Below are 17,141 nucleotides of genomic sequence, written 5' to 3' on the forward strand. Positions count from 1 at the left end.
AGGCCGGATGCGCCCCAGCACTTCGGCTTAGGGAGCCCCAGGCCTGGGGCGCACCAGCCCTTAGGCTTAGGGAGCCCATGGCCTGGGACGCCCCAGCCCTTCGACTTAGGGCGCGCCAGGCCTTGGGCACCCTAGCCCTTAGGCTTTGGGTGCCCAAGGCCACGGGCGCCCCAGCCCTTAGGCTTTGGGAGCACCAGGCCTTGGGCACTCCAGCCCTTAGGTTTAGGGAGCCCAAGGCCTGGGGCGCCCCAGCCTTTAGGCTTTGGAAGCCCCAGGCCTGGGGCGCCCCAGCCCTTAGGCTTTGGGAGGCCCAGGCCGGGGGGCCCCAGCCCTTAGGCTTAGGGAGCCCCTGGCCTGGGGCGCCAAAGCCTTAATCTATGGTAGCCCCAGGCCGGGGCTCCCCAGCCCTTAGGCTTTGGGATCCCTGGCCTGGGGCGCACAAGCCCTTAGGCTTTGTGAGCCCCAGGCCGGATCGCTCCTGCCCTTAGATTTTGGGAGCCCGAGGCCTGGAGGGACCCAGCCCTAAGGTTTGGGAGCCCCAGGCCTGGGGCGCCCCAGCCCTTAGGCTTATGAAGCCCCAGGACCTTGGCACCACAGCCCTTGGGGTTTGGGGGCCCCAGGCCTAGGGCGCCCCAGCACTTCGGATTGGGGAGCCCCAGGCCGGGGCGCCCCAGCCCATAGGCTTAGGAAGCCCCAGGCTTGGGACGCCTGAGTCCTTAGGTTTAGGGAGCCCCAGGCCTGTGGCGCCCCAGCCCTTAGCCTTTGGGAACTCCAGGCCTGGGGCGCCCCAGCCCTTAGGCTTTGGGGGCCCCAGGCCTGAGGCGCCCCAACCTTTTAACTTTGGGAGTCCCAAGCCTGGGGCGCCCCAGCCCTTAGGCTTTGGGAACCCAGGCCTGGGGCGCCCCAGCCCTTAGGCTTTGGGAGCCCCTGGCCTGTGGCGGCCCAGGCCTTCGGCTTAGGGAGCCCCTGGCGTGGGGCTTCCCAGCCTTAGGCTTTGGGAGCCCCAGGCCTGGGGCGCCCCAGCCCTTAGGCTTGGGAGCACAAGGCCTGGGGCACTCCAGCCCTTAGGCTTAGGGAGCCGCAGGCCTGGGGCGCACCAGAATTAGGTTTAGGGATCCCATGGCCTGGGACGCCCCAGCCCTTCGGCATAGGGAGCTCCAGGCCTAGGGCGCCCAAGCCCTTAGGCTTTGGGAGCCCCTGGCCTGTGGCGCCCCAGCCCTTCGGCTTAGGGAGCCCCTGGCCTGGGGCTTCCCAGCCTTAGGCTTTGGGAGCCCATGGCCTGGGGCGCCCCAGCCCTTCGGCAAGAGCGCGCCAGGCCTAGGGCGCCCCAGCCCTTAGGCTTTGGGAGCCCAAGGCCAGGGGTGCCCCAGACCTTAGGCTTTGGGAGCCCCAGGTCTGGGGTGCTCCAGCCCTAAGGCTTAGGGAGCCCCAGGACTGGGGCGCCCCAGCCCTTAGGCTTAGGGAGCCCAAGGCTTACAACTCCCCAGCCCTTCGGCTTAGGGAGCTCCAGGCCTGAAGCCCCCCAGTCCTTAGGCTTAGGGAGCCCCAGGCCTGGGGCGTCCGTGCCCTTAGGCTTACGGAGCCCCAGGCCTGGAGCAACCCAGCCCTTCTGCATAGGGATCCCCAGGCCTGGGGCGTCCGAGCCCTTAGGCTTAGGAAGCCCCAGGCCTAGGCCACCCTAGCCCTTAGGCTTTGGGATCCACAGGCATGGGGCGCGCAGCGCTTAGGCTTAGGGTGCCCCAGTTCTGGGGCGCCCCTGCCTTAAGCTTAGATAGCCCATGGCCAGGGACGCCCCAGCCCTTAGTCTTTGGTAGCCCCAGGCCTGGGGTGCCCCAGCCTTTAGGCTTTGGGAGCGCAAGGCCAGGGGCGCTCCAGCCCTTAGGCTTAGGGAGCCCCAGGCCTGGGGCGCCACAGCCCTTAGGCTTAGGGAGACCATGGCCTGGGACGCTCCAGCCCTTCGGCTTAGGGAGCCCCAGGCCTGGGGCGCCACAGCCTTTTGGCTTAGGGAGCTCATGGCCTGGGACCCCCCAACCCTTCGGCTAGGGCGCGCCAGGCCTATGGCGCCCCAGCCCTTCGGCTCAGGGAGCCCCAGGCCTGGGGCGCCCCAGCCCTTAGGCTTAGGGAGTCCAAGGCTTGCGACTCCCCAGCCCTTCGGCTTAGGGAGCCCCAGGCCTGCGACGCCCCCGCCCGTCGGCTTAGGGAGCCCCAGGCCTGGGACGCCCCCGCCCATCGGCTTAGGGCGCGCAGGGCTAGGGCGCAAAAGCCCTTAGGCTCTGGGAGCCCCAGGCCTGGGGCACTCCAGCCCTTAGGCTTAGGGAGCCCCAGGCCTGGGGCGCAACAGCCTTTAGGCTTAGGGAGCCCATGGCCTGGGACGCCCCAGCCCTTCGGCTTAGGGCGCGCCAGGCCTTGGGCGCCCCAGCCCTTAGGCTTTGGGGGCCCCAGGCCTGGGGCGCCCCCGCCCGTTGGCTTAGGGTGCCCCACGTCTGGGGGCCCCCAGTCCTTAAGCTTAGGGAGCCCAGGCCTAGGGCGCCCAAGCCCTTAGGCTTTGGGACCCCAAGGCTTTGGGCGCCCCAACCCTTAGGCTTTGGGAGCCCCAGGCCTGGGGCGCTCCTGCCCTTCGGCTTAGGGCGCGCCAGGCCTTGGGCGCCCCAGCCCTTAGGCTTTGGGAGCCCCAGGCCTGGGGCTACCCAGCCTTTAGGCATAGAGTGCCCCAGGCCTGGGGCGCCCGAGCCCTTAGGCTTTGGGAGCCCCAGGCCTGGGGCACTCCAGCCCTTAGGCTTAGGGAGCCCCAGGCCTGGGGCGCCCCAGCACTTAGGCTTTGGGAGCCCCAGGCCTGGGGCGCCCCAGCCCTTAGGCTTAGGGAACCCATGGCTTGGGATGCCCCAGCCCTTTGGCTTAGGGAGCCCCAGTCCTGGGGCGCCCCAGCCCTTAGGATTTGGCAGCCACAGGCATGGTACGCCCCAGCCCTTAGGTTAGGGAGCCACAGGCGTGGGGCGCCCCATACCTTAGGCTTTGGGAGCCCCAGGCATGGTACGCCCAAACACTTAGGCTTAAGGAGCCCCTGGCCTTGGGCGCCACAGCCCTTAGGCTTTGAGAGCCCCAGGCCTGGGGCACCCCAGCCCTTAGGCTTTGGGAGCCCAAGGCCTGGGGCGCCCCAGCCCTTAGGCTTTGGGTGCCCCAGGCCTGGGGCGCACCAGCCCTTAGGCTTAGGGAGCCCATGGCCTGGGACGCCCCAGCCCTTCGGCTTTGGGAACTCCAGGCCTGGGGCGCCACAGCCCTTATGCTTAGCCAGCCCATGCCTGGGGCATCCCAGCCGTTAGGTTTAGGGAGCCCCAGGCCTGGGGCGCCCCAGCCCTTAGGCTTAGGGAGCCCCAGGCCTGAGGGGACCCAGCACTTCGGCTTAGGGAGCCCCAGGCCTGGGGCGCACCAGCCCTTAGGCTTAGGGAGCCCATGGCCTGGGACACCCCAGCCCTTCGGCTTAGGGCGCACCAGGCCTATTGCACCCCAGCCCTTAGGCTTTGGGAGCCCATGGCCTGGGACGCCCCAGACCTTCGGCTTAGGGCACGCCAGGCCTTGGGAGCCCCAGCCTTAGGCTTTGGGAGCACCAGGCCTGGGGCACTCCAGCCCTTAGGCTTAGGGAGCCCCAGGCCTGGGGCGCCCCAGCCCTTAGGCTTTGGGAGCCCAAGGCCTGGGGCGTCCCAGCCCTTAGGTTTAGGGAGCCCCAGGCCTGGGGCGCCCCAGCCCTTAGGCTTAGGGAGCCCAAGGGTTGCGACGCCCCTGCGCTTAGGCTTTGGGAGCCCCAGGCCTGATGCGCCACAGCCCTTAGGCTTAGGGAGCCCCAGGCCCTGGGCGCCACAGCCCTTAGGTTTAGGGAGCCCATGGCCTGGAGCCCCCCAGCCATAGGCTTAGGGAACCCATGGCTTGGGACGCCCCAGCCCTTCGGCTTAGGGAGCCCCTGGCCTGGGGCGCCCCTGCCCTTAGGCTTCGGGAGCCCCAGGCCTGGTGTGCCCCACCTCTTAGGCTTTGGGAGCCCCTGGCCTGGGGAGCCCCAGCCCTTCGGCTTAGGGAGCCCCTGGCATGGGGCGTCCCAGCCTTAGGCTTTGGGCGCGCCAGTCCTTGGGAGCCCCAGCCCTTAGGCTTTGGGAGCACCAGGCCTGGGGCACTCCAGCCCTTAGGCTTAGGGAGCCCCAGGCCTGGGGCGCCCCAGCCCTTAGGCTTTGGGAGCCCCAGGCCTAGGGCGGCTCCAGCCCTTAGGCTTAGGGAGTCCAAGGGTTGTGACGCCCCTGCCCTTAGGCTTTGGGAGCCCCTGGCCTGATGCGCCCCACCCCTTAGGCTTAGGAGCACCAGGCCTGGGGCGCCACAGCCCTTAGGCTTGGCGAGCCCATGCCTGGGGCGTCCCAGCCCTTAGGATTAGGGAGCCCAGGCCTGGGGCGCCCCTGCCCTTAGGCTTTGGTAGCCCCAGGCCTGGGGTGCCCCAGCACTTAGGCTTAGGGAGCCCCAGGCCTGAGGGGACCCAGCCCTTAGGCTTAGGGAGCCCCAGGCCCTGGGCGCCACAGCCCTTAGGCTTAGGGAGCCCATGGCCTGGGACGCCCCATCCCTTCGGCTTAGTGAGCCCCATCCTGGGGCGTCCCAGCCCTTAGGTTTAGGGGGCCCCAGGCCTGGGGCGCCCCAGCCCTTAGGCTTAGGGAACCCATGGCTTGGGACGCCCTAGCCCTTCAGCTTAGGGAGCCCCAGTCCTGGGTCGCCCCAGCCCATAGGCTTTGGGAACCCCAGGCATGGTACGCCCCAGCCCTTAAGTTAGGGAGCCCCAGGCCAGGGGCTCCCCAGCCCTTAGGCTTTTGGAGCTCCAGCTCTGGGGCTCCCCAGCCCTTAGGCTTTGGGTGCCCCAGGCATGGGGCGCCCCAGCAATTAGGCTTAGGGAGCCCATGGCCTGGGACGCCCCAGCCCTTCGGCTTGGGAGTGCCAGGCCTAGGGCGCCCCAGCCCTTAGGCTTTGGGAGCCCCGGGCCTGGGGCGCTCCAACCCTAAGGCTTAGGGAGCCCCAGGCCTGGAGCGCCTCAGCCCTTAGGCTTAGGGAGCCCAATGCTTGCGACATCCCAGCCCTTCGGCTTAGGGAGCCCCACGCCTGAAGAACCTCAGCCCTAAGGCTTAGGGAGCCCCTGGCCTGGGGCGCCCCAGCCCTTAGGCTTTGGGAGCCCCAGGCCTTGGTCGCCCCACCCCTTAGGCTTTGGAAGCCCCTGGCCTGGGGCGCCCCAGCCCTTAGGCTTTGGGAGCCCAAGGCCTGGGGCGCCCCAGCCCTTAGGCTTTGGAAGCCCCAGGCATGGGGCGCCCCAGCCCTTAGGCTTTGGTGTCCCCAGGCCTGGGGTCCTCCAGCCCTAAGGTTTAGGGAGCCCCAGGCCTGGGTCGCCCCAGCCTTTAGGCTTTTGGAGCTCCAGCCTTGGGGCACTCCACCCCTTGGGCTTTGGGAGCCCAAGGCCTGGGGCGCCCTACCCTTAGGCTTTGGGAGCCCCAGGCATGGTACGCCCCAGCCCTTAGGCTTTGGGAGCCCCAGGACTGGGGCACCCCAGCCCTTAGGCTTTGGGAGCTTCTGGCCTGGGGCGCCTCAGCCTCTCGGCTTAGGGATCCCCAGGCCTGGGGCTTCCCAGCCTTAGGCTTAGGGTGCCCCAGGTCTGGGGAGCCCCAGCCCTTAAGCTTAGGGAGCCCATGGCCTGGGACGACCCAGCCCTTAGGCTTTGGTAGCCCCAAGCCTGGGGTGCCCCAGCCCTTAGGCTTTGGGAGCCCAAGGCCTGGGGCGCCCCAGCCCTTTGGCTTTGGAGCTCCAGGACTGGGGCGCTCAATGCCCTTAGGCTTAGGGAGCCACACTCCTGGGGCGCCACAGCACTTAAGCTTAGGGAGCCCCAGGCCTGGGACGCCCCCGCCCGTCGGCTTAGGGCGGGCCAGGCCTAGGGCGCCCAAGCCCTTAGGCTTTGGGAGCCCTAGGCCTGGGCCACTCCAGCCCTTAGGCTTAGGGAGCCCCAGGCTTGGGGCGCACCAGCCCTTAGGCTTAGGGAGCCCCAGGCCTGGGGTGCCACAGCCCTTAGGCTTAGCGAGACCATGCCTGGGGCGTCCCAGCCCTTAGGTTTAGTGAGCCCCAGGCCTGGGGCTCCCCAGCCCTTAGGCTTAGGGAGCCCAAGGGTTGCGACGCCCCTGCGCTTAGACTTTGGAAGCCCCAGGCCTGATGCGCCCCAGCCCTTAGGCTTAGGGAGCCCCAGGCCCTGGGCGCCACAGCCCTTAAGCTTAGGGAGCCCATGGCCTGGGGCGCCCCAGCCATAGGCTTAGGGAACCCATGGCTTGGGACGCCCCAGCCCTTCGGCTTAGGGAGCCCCAATCCTGGGGCGTCCCAGCCCTTAGACTTTGGGAGACCCAGGCATGGTAAGCCCCAGCCCTTAGGTTTAGGGAGCCCCTGGCCTGGGGCGCCCCAGCCCTTAGGCTTTGGGAGCCCAATGCGTGGGGCGCCCCAGCCCTTAGGCATTGGGAGCCCCAGGCCTGGGGCGCCCCAGCACTTAGGCTTAGGGAGGCCCAGGCCTGGGGCGCACCAGCCCTAAGGCTTAGGAGCCCCAGGCCTGGGGCGTCCCAGCCCTTAGGTTTAGGGAGCCCCAGGCCTGGGGCGACCCAGCCCTTAGGCTTTGGTAGCCCCATGCCTGGGGCGCCCCAGCCCTTCGGGTTTGGGAGCCCCAGGTATGGTACGCCCCAGCCCTTAAGTTAGGGAGCCCCAGGCCAGGGGCTCCCCAGCCCTTAGGCTTTTGGAGCTCCAGCTCTGGGGCTCCCCAGCCCTTAGGCTTTGGGTGCCCCAGGCATGGGGCGCCCCAGCAATTAGGCTTAGGGAGCCCATGGCCTGGGACGCCCCAGCCCTTCGGCTTGGGCGTGCCAGGCCTAGGGCGCCCCAGCCCTTAGGCTTTGGGAGCCCCGGGCCTGGGGCGCTCCAACCCTAAGGCTTAGGGAGCCCCAGGCCTGGAGCACCCCAGCCCTTAGGCTTAGGGAGCCAAATGCTTGCGACACCCCAGCCCTTCGGCTTAGGGAGCCCCAGGCCTGAAGAACCTCAGCCCTAAGGCTTAGGGAGCCCCTGGCCTGGGGCGCCCCAGCCCTTAGGCTTTGGGAGCCCCAGGCCTGGGTCGCCCCAGCCCTTAGGCTTTGGAAGCCCCTGGCCTGGGGCGCCCCAGCCCTTAGGCTTTGGGAGCCCAAGGCCTGGGGCGCCCCAGCCCTTAGGCTTTGGAAGCCCCAGGCATGGGGCGCCCCAGCCCTTAGGCTTTGGTATCCCCAGGCCTGGGGTCCTCCAGCCCTAAGGTTTAGGGAGCCCCAGGCCTGGGTCGCCCCAGCCTTTAGGCTTTTGGAGCTCCAGCCTTGGGGCACCCCACCCCTTGGGCTTTGGGAGCCCCAGGCCTGGGGCGCCCTACCCTTAGGCTTTGGGAGCCCCAGGCATGGTACGCCCCAGCCCTTAGGCTTTGGGAGCCCCAGGAATGGGGCACCCCAGCCCTTAGGCTTTGGGAGCTTCTGGCCTGGGGCGCCTCAGCCTCTCGGCTTAGGGATCCCCAGGCCTGGGGCTTCCCAGCCTTAGGCTTAGGGTGCCCCAGGTCTGGGGAGCCCCAGCCCTTAAGCTTAGGGAGCCCATGGCCTGGGACGACCCAGCCCTTAGGCTTTGGTAGCCCCAAGCCTGGGGTGCCCCAGCCCTTAGGCTTTGGGAGCCCAAGGCCTGGGGCGCCCCAGCCCTTTGGCTTTGGAGCTCCAGGCCTGGGGCGCTCCTGCCCTTAGGCTTAGGGAGCCACACACCTGGGGCGCCACAGCCCTTAAGCTTAGGGAGCCCCAGGCCTGGGACGCCCCCGCCCGTCGGCTTAGGGCGGGCCAGGCCTAGGGCGCCCAAGCCCTTAGGCTTTGGGAGCCCTAGGCCTGGGCCACTCCAGCCCTTAGGCTTAGGGAGCCCCAGGCTTGGGGCGCACCAGCCCTTAGGCTTAGGGAGCCCCAGGCCTGGGGTGCCACAGCCCTTAGGCTTAGCGAGACCATGCCTGGGGCGTCCCAGCCCTTAGGTTTAGGGAGCCCCAGGCCTGGGGCTCCCCAGCCCTTAGGCTTAGGGAGCCCAAGGGTTGCGACGCCCCTGCGCTTAGACTTTGGAAGCCCCAGGCCTGATGCGCCCCAGCCCTTAGGCTTAGGGAGCCCCAGGCCCTGGGCGCCACAGCCCTTAAGCTTAGGGAGCCCATGGCCTGGGGCGCCCCAGCCATAGGCTTAGGGAACCCATGGCTTGGGACGCCCCAGCCCTTCGGCTTAGGGAGCCCCAATCCTGGGGCGTCCCAGCCCTTAGACTTTGGGAGACCCAGGCATGGTAAGCCCCAGCCCTTAGGTTTAGGGAGCCCCTGGCCTGGGGCGCCCCAGCCCTTAGGCTTTGGGAGCCCAATGCGTGGGGCGCCCCAGCCCTTAGGCATTGGGAGCCCCAGGCCTGGGGCGCTCCAGCCCTTAGGCTTAGGGAGCCCCTGGCCTGGGGCGCCCCAGCCCTTAGGCTTTGGGAGCCTAAGGCCTGGGGCGCCCCAGCACTTAGGCTTAGGGAGGCCCAGGCCTGGGGCGCACCAGCCCTAAGGCTTAGGAGCCCCAGGCCTGGGGCGTCCCAGCCCTTAGGTTTAGGGAGCCCCAGGCCTGGGGCGCCCCAGCCCTTAGGCTTTGGTAGCCCCATGCCTGGGGCGCCACAGCCCTTAGGCTTTGGGAGCCCAAGGCCTGGGGCGCCCGAGCCCTTAGGTTTGGGTGCCCCAGGCCTGGGGCGCTCCAGCCCTTAGGCTTAAGGATCCCCAGTGCTGGGACGCACCAGCACTTAGGCTAGGGGAGCCCATGGCCTGGGGGGACCCAGCCCTTTGGGTTTGGGAGCCCCAGGCATGGTACGCCCCAGGCATGGTACACCCCAGCCCTTAGGCTTAGGGAGCCCCTGGCCTGGGGCGCCCCAGCCCTTAGGCTTTGGGAGCTCAAGGCCTGGGGCGCCCCAGCCCTTAGGCTTAGGGAGGCCCAGGCCTGGGGCGCACCAGGCCTTAGGCTTAGGGAGCCCATGGCCTGGGACGCCCCAGCCCTTCGGCTTAGGGAGCGCCAGGCCTAGGGCGCCAAAGCCCTTAGGCTTTGGGAGCCTCAGGCCTGGGGCACCCAGCCCTTAGGCTTAGGGTGCCCCAGGCCTGGGGAGACCCAGCTCTTAGGCTTTGGGAGCCCCAGGCCTAGGGCGGCTCCAGCCCTTAGGCTTAGGGAGCCCAAGGGCTGTGACGCCCCTGCCCTTAGGCTTAGGGAGCCCCAGGCCTGGGGCGCACCAGCCCTTAGGCTTAGGGAGCCCATGGCCTGGGACGCCCCAGCCCTTCGGCTTAGGGATCCCCAGGCCTGGGGCGCCACAGCCCTTAGGCTTAGCCAGCCCATGCCTGGGGCCTCCCAGCCCTTAGGTTATGGAGCCCCAGGCCTGGGGCGCCCCAGCCCTTAGGCTTAGGGAGCCCCAGGCCTGAGGGGACCCAGCACTTCGGCTTAGGGAGCCCCAGGCCTGGGGCACACCAGCCCTTAGGCTTAGGGAGCCCATGGCCTGGGACGCCCCAGCCCTTCGGCTTATGGCGCGCCAGGCCTATTGCACCCCAGCCCTTAGGCTTAGGGAGCCCATGGCCTGGGACGCCCCAGCCCTTCGGCTTAGGGCGCGCCAGGCCTTGGGAGCCCCAGCCCTGAGGCTTTGGGAGCACCAGGCCTGAGGCACTCTAGCCCTTAGGCTTAGGGAGCCCCAGGCCTGGGCGCCCCAGCCCTTAGGCTTTGGGAGCCCAAGGCCTGGGGCGTACCAGCCCTTAGGTTTAGGGAGCCCCAGGCCTTGGGCGCCCCAGCCCTTAGGCTTAGGGAGCCCAAGGGTTGCGACGCCCCTGCGCTTAGGCTTTGGGAGCCCCAGGCCTGATGCGCCCCAGCCCTTAGGCTTAGGGAGCCCCAGACCCTGGGCGCCACAGCCCTTAGGTTTAGGGAGCCCATGGCCTGGAGCGCCCCAGCCATAGGCTTAGGGAACCCATGGCTTGGGACGCCCCAGCCCTTAGTTTTTAAGAGCCCCAGGCCTGGGGTGCCCCAGCCCTTAAGCTTTGGGAACCCCAGGCCTGGGGCGCCCCAGCCCTTAGGCTCTGGGAGCCCAAGGCTTGCGACTCCCCAGCCCTTCGGCTTAGGGAGCCCCAGGCCTGAAGCCCCACAGCCCTTAGGGTTAGGGAGCCCCAGGCCTGGGGCGCCACAGCCCTTAGGCTTTGGGCGCCCCAGGCCTAGGGGGTCCCAGCCTTCGGCTTAGGGAGCCCCAGGGCTGGGGCGCCCGAGCCCTTATGCTTAGGGATCCCTGGCCTGGCGCACCAGCCCTTAGGCTTAGGGAGCCCCAGGCAATGGGTCGCCCCAGTCTTTAGGCTTTTGGAGCTCCAGCCTGGGGCACCCCAGCCCTTGGGCTTTGGGAGCCCCAGGCCTGGAATCCCCAGTCCTTAGGCTTTGGGAGCCCCAGGCCTGGGGCACCCCAGCCCTTAGGCTTTGGGAGCTTCTGGCCTGGGGCGCCCCAGCCCTTCGGCTTAGGGAGCCCCTGGCATGGGGCGTCCCAGCCTTAGGCTTTGGGAGCCACAGGCCTGGGGCGCCCCAGCCCTTAGGCTTTGGGAGCCCAAGGCCTGGGGCGCCCCAGCCCTTAGCCTTTGGGTGCCCCAAGTCTGGGGCTCTCCAGGCCTTAGGCTTATGGAGCTCCAGTGATGGGACGCACCAGCCCTTAGGCTAGGGGAGCCCATGGCCTGGGAGGCCCCAGCCCTTAGACATAGGGAGCCCCAGGCCTGGGGGGACCCAGCCCTTCGGGTTTGGGAGCCCCAGGCATGGTACACCCCAGCCCTTAGGCTTAGGGAGCCCCTGGCCTGGTGCGCCCCAGCCCTTAGGCTTTGGGAGCCCAAGGCCTGGGGCGCCCCAGCCCTTATGCTTTGGGAGCCCCAGGCCTGGGGCGCTCCAGCCCTTAGGCTTAGGGAGCCCCAGGCCTGGGGCGCACAAGCCCTTAGGCTTAGGGAGCCCATGACCTGGGACGCCCCAGCCCTTCGGCTTAGGGAGCGCCAGTGCTAGGGCGCCAAAGCCCTTAGGCTTTGGGAGCCTCAGGCCTGGGGCACCCAGCCCTTAGGCTTAGGGTGCCCCAGGCCTGGGGAGACCCAGCTCTTAGGCTTTGGGAGCCCCAGGCCTGGGGAGACCCAGCTCTTAGGCTTTGGGAGCCCCAGGCCTAGGGCGGCTCCAGCCCTTAGGCTTAGGGAGCCCAAGGGCTGTGATGCCCCTGCCCTTAGGTTTTGGGAGCCACAGGCCTGATGCGCCCCAGCCATTAGGCTTAGGGAACCCCAGGCCTGGGGCGCCACAGCCCTTAGGCTTAGCGAGCCCATGCTTGGGGCGTCCCAGCCCTTAAGTTTAGGGAGCCCCAGGCCTGGGGCGCCCCAGCCCTTAGGCTTTGGTAGCCCCAGGCTTGGGGTGCCCCAGCCCTTAGGCTTAGGGAGCTCCAAGCCTGAGGGGACCCAGCATTTCGACTTAGGGAGCCCCAGGCCTGGGGCGCATCAGCCCTTAGGCTTAGGGAGCCCATGGCCTGGGATGCCCCAACCCTTCGGCTTAGGGCACACCAGGCCTATTGCACCCCAGCCCTTAGTCTTAGGGAGCCCATGGCCTGGGACGCCCCAGCCCTTCGGCTTAGGGCGCACCAGGCCTTGGGCGCCCCAACCCTTAGGCTTAGGGAGCCCCTGGCCTGGGGCGCCCCAGCCTTAATCTATGGGAGCCCCAAGCCGGGGCTCCCCAACCCTTAGGCTTTGGGATCCCTGACCTGGGGCGCACAAGCCCTTAGGCTTTGCGAGCCCCAGGCCGGGTCGCCCCTGCCCTTAGACTCTGGGAGCCCGGGCCTGGGGCACTCCAGCCCTTAGGCTTAGGGAGCCCCAGGCCTGGGGCGCCCCAGCACTTAGGCTTTGGGAGCCCCAGGCCTGGGGCGCCCCAGCCCTTAGGCTTAGGGAACCCATGGCTTGGGATGCCCCAGCCCTTCGGCTTAGGGAGTCCCAGTCCTGGGGCGCCCCAGCCCTTAGGATTTGGGAGCCACAGGCATGGTACGCACCAGCCCTTAGGTTAGGGAGCCCCAGGCGTGGGGCGCCCCAACCCTTAGGCTTTGGGAGCCCCAGGCATGGTACGCCCCAACACTTAGGCTTAAGGAGCCCCTGGCCTTGGGCGCCACAGCCCTTAGGCTTTGAGAGCCCCAGGCCTGGGGCACCCCAGCCCTTAGGCTTTGGGAGCCCAAGGCCTGGGGCGCCCCAGCCCTTAGGCTTTGGGTGCCACAGGCCTGGGGCGCACCAGCCCTTAGGCTTAGGGAGCCCATGGCCTGGGACGCCCCAGCCCTTCGGCTTTGGGAACCTCAGGCCTGGGGCGCCCCAGCCCTTAGGCTTAGGGAGCCCCAGGCCTGAGGGGACCCAGCACTTCGGCTTAGGGAGCCCATGGCCTGGGACGCCCCAGCCCTTCGGCTTAGGGCGCACCAGGCCTATTGCACCCCAGCCCTTAGGCTTTGGGAGCCCATGGCCTGGGACGCCCCAGACCTTCGGCTTAGGGCACGCCAGGCCTTGGGAGCCCCAGCCCTTAGGCTTTGGGAGCACCAGGCCTGGGGCACACCAGCCCTTAGGCTTAGGGAGCCCCAGGCCTGGGGCGCCCCAGCCCTTAGGCTTTGGGAGCCCAAGGCCTGGGGCGTCCCAGCCATTAGGTTTAGGGAGCCCCAGGCCTGGGGCGCCCCAGCCCTTAGGCTTAGGGAGCCCAAGGGTTGCGACGCCCCTGCGCTTAGGCTTTGGGAGCCCCAGGCCTGATGCGCCACAGCCCTTAGGCTTAGGGAGCCCCAGGCCCTGGGCGCCACAGCCCTTAGGTTTAGGGAGCCCATGGCCTGGAGCGCCCCAGCCATAGGCTTAGGGAACCCATGGCTTGGGACGCCCCAGCCCTTCGGCTTAGGGAGCCCCTGGCCTGGGGCGCCCCTGCCCTTAGGCTTCGGGAGCCCCAGGCCTGGTGTGCCCCACCTCTTAGGCTTTGGGAGCCCCTGGCCTGGGGAGCCCCAGCCCTTCGGCTTAGGGAGCCCCTGGCATGGGGCGTCCCAGCCTTAGGCTTTGGGAGCCACAGGCCTGGGGCGCCCCAGCCCTAAGGCTTTGGGAGCCCAAGGCCTGGGACGCCCCAGCCCTTCGGCTTTGGGCGCGCCAGGCCTATTGCACCCCAGCCCTTAGGCTTAGGGAGCCCATGGCCTGGGACGCCCCAGCCCTTCGGCTTAGGGCGCGCCAGTCCTTGGGAGCCCCAGCCCTTAAGCTTTGGGAGCACCAGGCCTGGGGCACTCCAGCCCTTAGGCTTAGGGAGCCCCAGGCCTGGGGCGCCCCAGCCCTTAGGCTTTGGGAGCCCCAGGCCTAGGGTGGCTCCAGCCCCTGCCCTTAGGCTTTGGGAGCCCCTGGCCTGATGCGCCCCACCCCTTAGGCTTAGGAGCACCAGGCCTGGGGCGCCACAGCCCTTAGGGTTGGCGAGCCCATGCCTGGGGCGTCCCAGCCCTTAAGATTAGGGAGCCCAGGCCTGGGGTGCCCCAGCACTTAGGCTTAGGGAGCCCCAGGCCTGAGGGGACCCAGCCCTTAGGCTTAGGGAGCCCCAGGCCCTGGGCGCCACAGCCCTTAGGCTTAGGGAGCCCATGGCCTGGGACGCCCCATCCCTTCGGCTTAGTGAGCCCCATCCTGGGGCGTCCCAGCCCTTAGGCTTAGGGCGCCCCAGGCCTGGGGCGCCCCAGCCCTTAGGCTTAGGGAAACCATGGCTTGGGACGCCCTAGCCCTTCAGCTTAGGGAGCCCCAGTCCTGGGTCGCCCCAGCCTATAGGCTTTGGGAGCCCCAGGCATGGTACGCCCCAGCCCTTAAGTTAGGGAGCCCCAGGCCAGGGGCTCCATAGCCCTTAGGCTTCGGGTGCCCCAGGCATGGGGCGCCCCAGCAATTAGGCTTAGGGAGCCCATGGCCTGGGACGCCCCAGCCCTTCGGGTCGGGCGTGCCAGGCCTAGGGCGCCCCAGCCCTTAGGCTTTGGGAGCCCCGGGCCTGGGGCGCTCCAACCCTAAGGCTTAGGGAGCCCCAGGCCTGGAGCGCCCCAGCCCTTAGGCTTAGGGAGCCCAATGCTTGCGACACCCCAGCCCTTCGGCTTAGGGAGCCCCAGGCCTGAAGAACCTCAGCCCTAAGGCTTAGGGAGCCCCTGGCCTGGGGCGCCCCAGCCCTTAGGCTTTGGGAGCCCCAGGCCTGGGTCGCCCCACCCCTTAGGCTTTGGAAACCCCTGGCCTGGGGCGCCCCAGCCCTTAGGCTTTGGGAGCCCAAGGCCTGGGGCGCCCCAGCCCTTAGGCTTTGGAAGCCCCAGGCATGGGGCGCCCCAGCCCTTAGGCTTTGGTATCCCCAGGCCTGGGGCCCTCCAGCCCTAAGGTTTAGGGAGCCCCAGGCCTGGGTCGCCCCAGCCTTTAGGCTTTTGGAGCTCCAGCCTTGGGGCACCCCACCCCTTGGGCTTTGGGAGCCCCAGGCCTGGGGCGCCCTACCCTTAGGCTTTGGGAGCCCAAGGCATGGTACGCCCCAGCACTTAGGCTTTGGGAGCCCCAGGACTGGGGCACCCCAGCCCTTAGGCTTTGGGAGCTTCTGGCCTGGGGCGCCTCAGCCTCTCGGCTTAGGGATCCCCAGGCCTGGGGCTTCCCAGCCTTAGGCTTAGGGTGCCCCAGGTCTGGGGAGCCCCAGCCCTTAAGCTTAGGGAGCCCATGGCCTGGGACGACCCAGCCCTTAGGCTTTGGTAGCCCCAAGCCTGGGGTGCCCCAGCCCTTTGGCTTTGGGAGCTCCAGGCCTGGGACGCTCCTGCCCTTAGGCTTAGGGAGCCACACTCCTGGGGCGCCACAGCCCTTAAGCTTAGGGAGCCCCAGGCCTGGGACGCCCCCGCCCGTCGGCTTAGGGCGGGCCAGGCCTAGGGCGCCCAAGCCCTTAGGCTTTGGGAGCCCTAGGCCTGGGCCACTCCAGCCCTTAGGCTTAGGGAGCCCCAGGCTTGGGGCGCACCAGCCCTTAGGCTTAGGGAGCCCCAGGCCTGGGGTGCCACAGCCCTTAGGCTTAGCGAGACCATGCCTGGGGCGTCCCAGCCCTTAGGTTTAGGGAGCCCCAGGCCTGGGGCTCCCCAGCCCTTAGGCTTAGGGAGCCCAAGGGTTGCGACGCCCCTGCGCTTAGACTTTGGAAGCCCCAGGCCTGATGCGCCCCAGCCCTTAGGCTTAGGGAGCCCCAGGCCCTGGGCGCCACAGCCCTTAGGCTTAGGGAGCCCATGGCCTGGGGCGCCCCAGCCATAGGCTTAGGGAACCCATGGCTTGGGACGCCCCAGCCCTTCGGCTTAGGGAGCCCCAATCCTGGGGCGTCCCAGCCCTTAGACTTTGGGAGACCCAGGCATGGTAAGCCCCAGCCCTTAGGTTTAGGGAGCCCCTGGCCTGGGGCGCCCCTGCCCTTAGGCTTTGGGAGCCCCAGGCCTGGGGTGCCCCACCTCTTAGGCTTTGGGAGCCCCTGGCCTGGGGAGCCCCAGCCCTTCGGCTTAGGGAGCCCCTGGCATGGGGCGTCCCAGCCTTAGGCTTTGGGAGCCACATGCCTGGGGCGCCCCAGCCCTTAGGCTTTGGGAGCCCAAGGCCTGGGTCGCCCCAGCCCTTATACATAGGGAGCCCCAGGCCAGGGGGGACCGAGCCCTTCGGGTTTGGGAGCCCCAGGCATGGTACACCCCAGCCCATAGGCTTAGGGAGCCCCTGGCCTGGGGCGCCGCAGCCTTTAGGATTTGGGAGCCCAATGCGTGGGGCGCCCCAGCCCTTAGGCATTGGGAGCCCCAGGCCTGGGGCGCTCCAGCCCTTAGGCTTAGGGAGCCCCAGGCCTGGGGCGCACCAGCCCTTAGGTTTAGGGAGCCCATGGCCTGGTACGCCCCAGCCCTTCGGCTTAGGGAGCGCCAGGCCTAGGGCGCCAAAGCCCTTAGGCTTTTGGAGCCTCAGGCCTGGGGCGCCCAGCCCTTAGGCTTAGGGTGCCCCAGGCCTGGGGAGACCCAGCTCTTAGGCTTTGGGAGCCCCAGGCCTAGGTCGGCTCCAGCCCTTAGGCTTAGGGAGCCCAAGGGCTGTGACCCCCCTGCCCTTAGGATTTGGGAGCCCCAGCCCTGATGCGCCCCAGACATTAGGCTTAGGGAACCCCAGGCCTGGGGATCCACAGCCCTTAGGTTTAGTGAGCCCATGCCTGGGGCGTCCCAGCCCTTAGGTTTAGGGAGCCGCATGCCTGGGGAGCCCCAGCCCTTAGGCTTTGGTAGCCCAAGGCCTGGGGTGCCCCAGACCTTAGGCTTAGGGAGCCCATGGCCTGGGATGCCCCTGCTCTTCGGCTTAGGGCACACCAGGCCTATTGCACCCCAGCCCTTAGGCTTAGGGAGCCCATGGCCTGGGACGCCCCAGCCCTTCGGCTTAGGACGCGCCAGGCCTTGGGCGCCCCATCACTTAGGCTTTGGGAGCCCCAAGCCTGGGGCACCCCAGCACTTAGGCTTTGGGAGCCCCAGGCCTAGGGCGGCTCCAGCCCTTAGGCTTAGGGAGCCCAAGGGCTGTGACGCCCCTGCCCTTAGGCTTTGGGAGTCCCAGGCCTGATGCGCCCCAGCCCTTAGGCTTAGGAGCCCCAGGCCTGGGGCGTCCCAGCATTTAGGTTTAGGGAGCCCCTGGCCTGGGACTCCCCAGCCCTTCGGCTTAGGGAGCCCCTCATGGGGCGGCCCAGCCTTAGGCTTTGGGAGCCCCAGGCTTGGGGCACCCCAGCCCTTAGGCTTTGGGAGCCCAAGTCCTGGGGCACCCCAGAACTTAGGCTTTGGGTGCCCCAGGCCTGGGGCGCTCCAGCCATTAGGCTTAGGGAGCCCCAGGCCTGGGGCGTCCCAGCCCTTAGGCTTAGGGAGCCCCAGGCATGGGGCGCCACAGCCCTTAGGCTTAGGGAGCCCATGGCCTGGGACGCCCCAGACCTTCGGCAAGGGCGCGCCAGGCCTAGGGCGCCCCAGCCCTTAGGCTTTGGGAGCCCCAGGCCTGAGGCGCTCCAACCCTAAGGCTTAGGGATCCCCAGGCCGGGGCGCCCCAGCCCTTAGGCTTTGGGAGC

The sequence above is a fragment of the Tenrec ecaudatus genome, chromosome 11, assembly GCF_050624435.1.
Source record: "Tenrec ecaudatus isolate mTenEca1 chromosome 11, mTenEca1.hap1, whole genome shotgun sequence".
In the NCBI taxonomy this organism is placed as follows: Eukaryota; Metazoa; Chordata; class Mammalia; order Afrosoricida; family Tenrecidae; genus Tenrec; species Tenrec ecaudatus.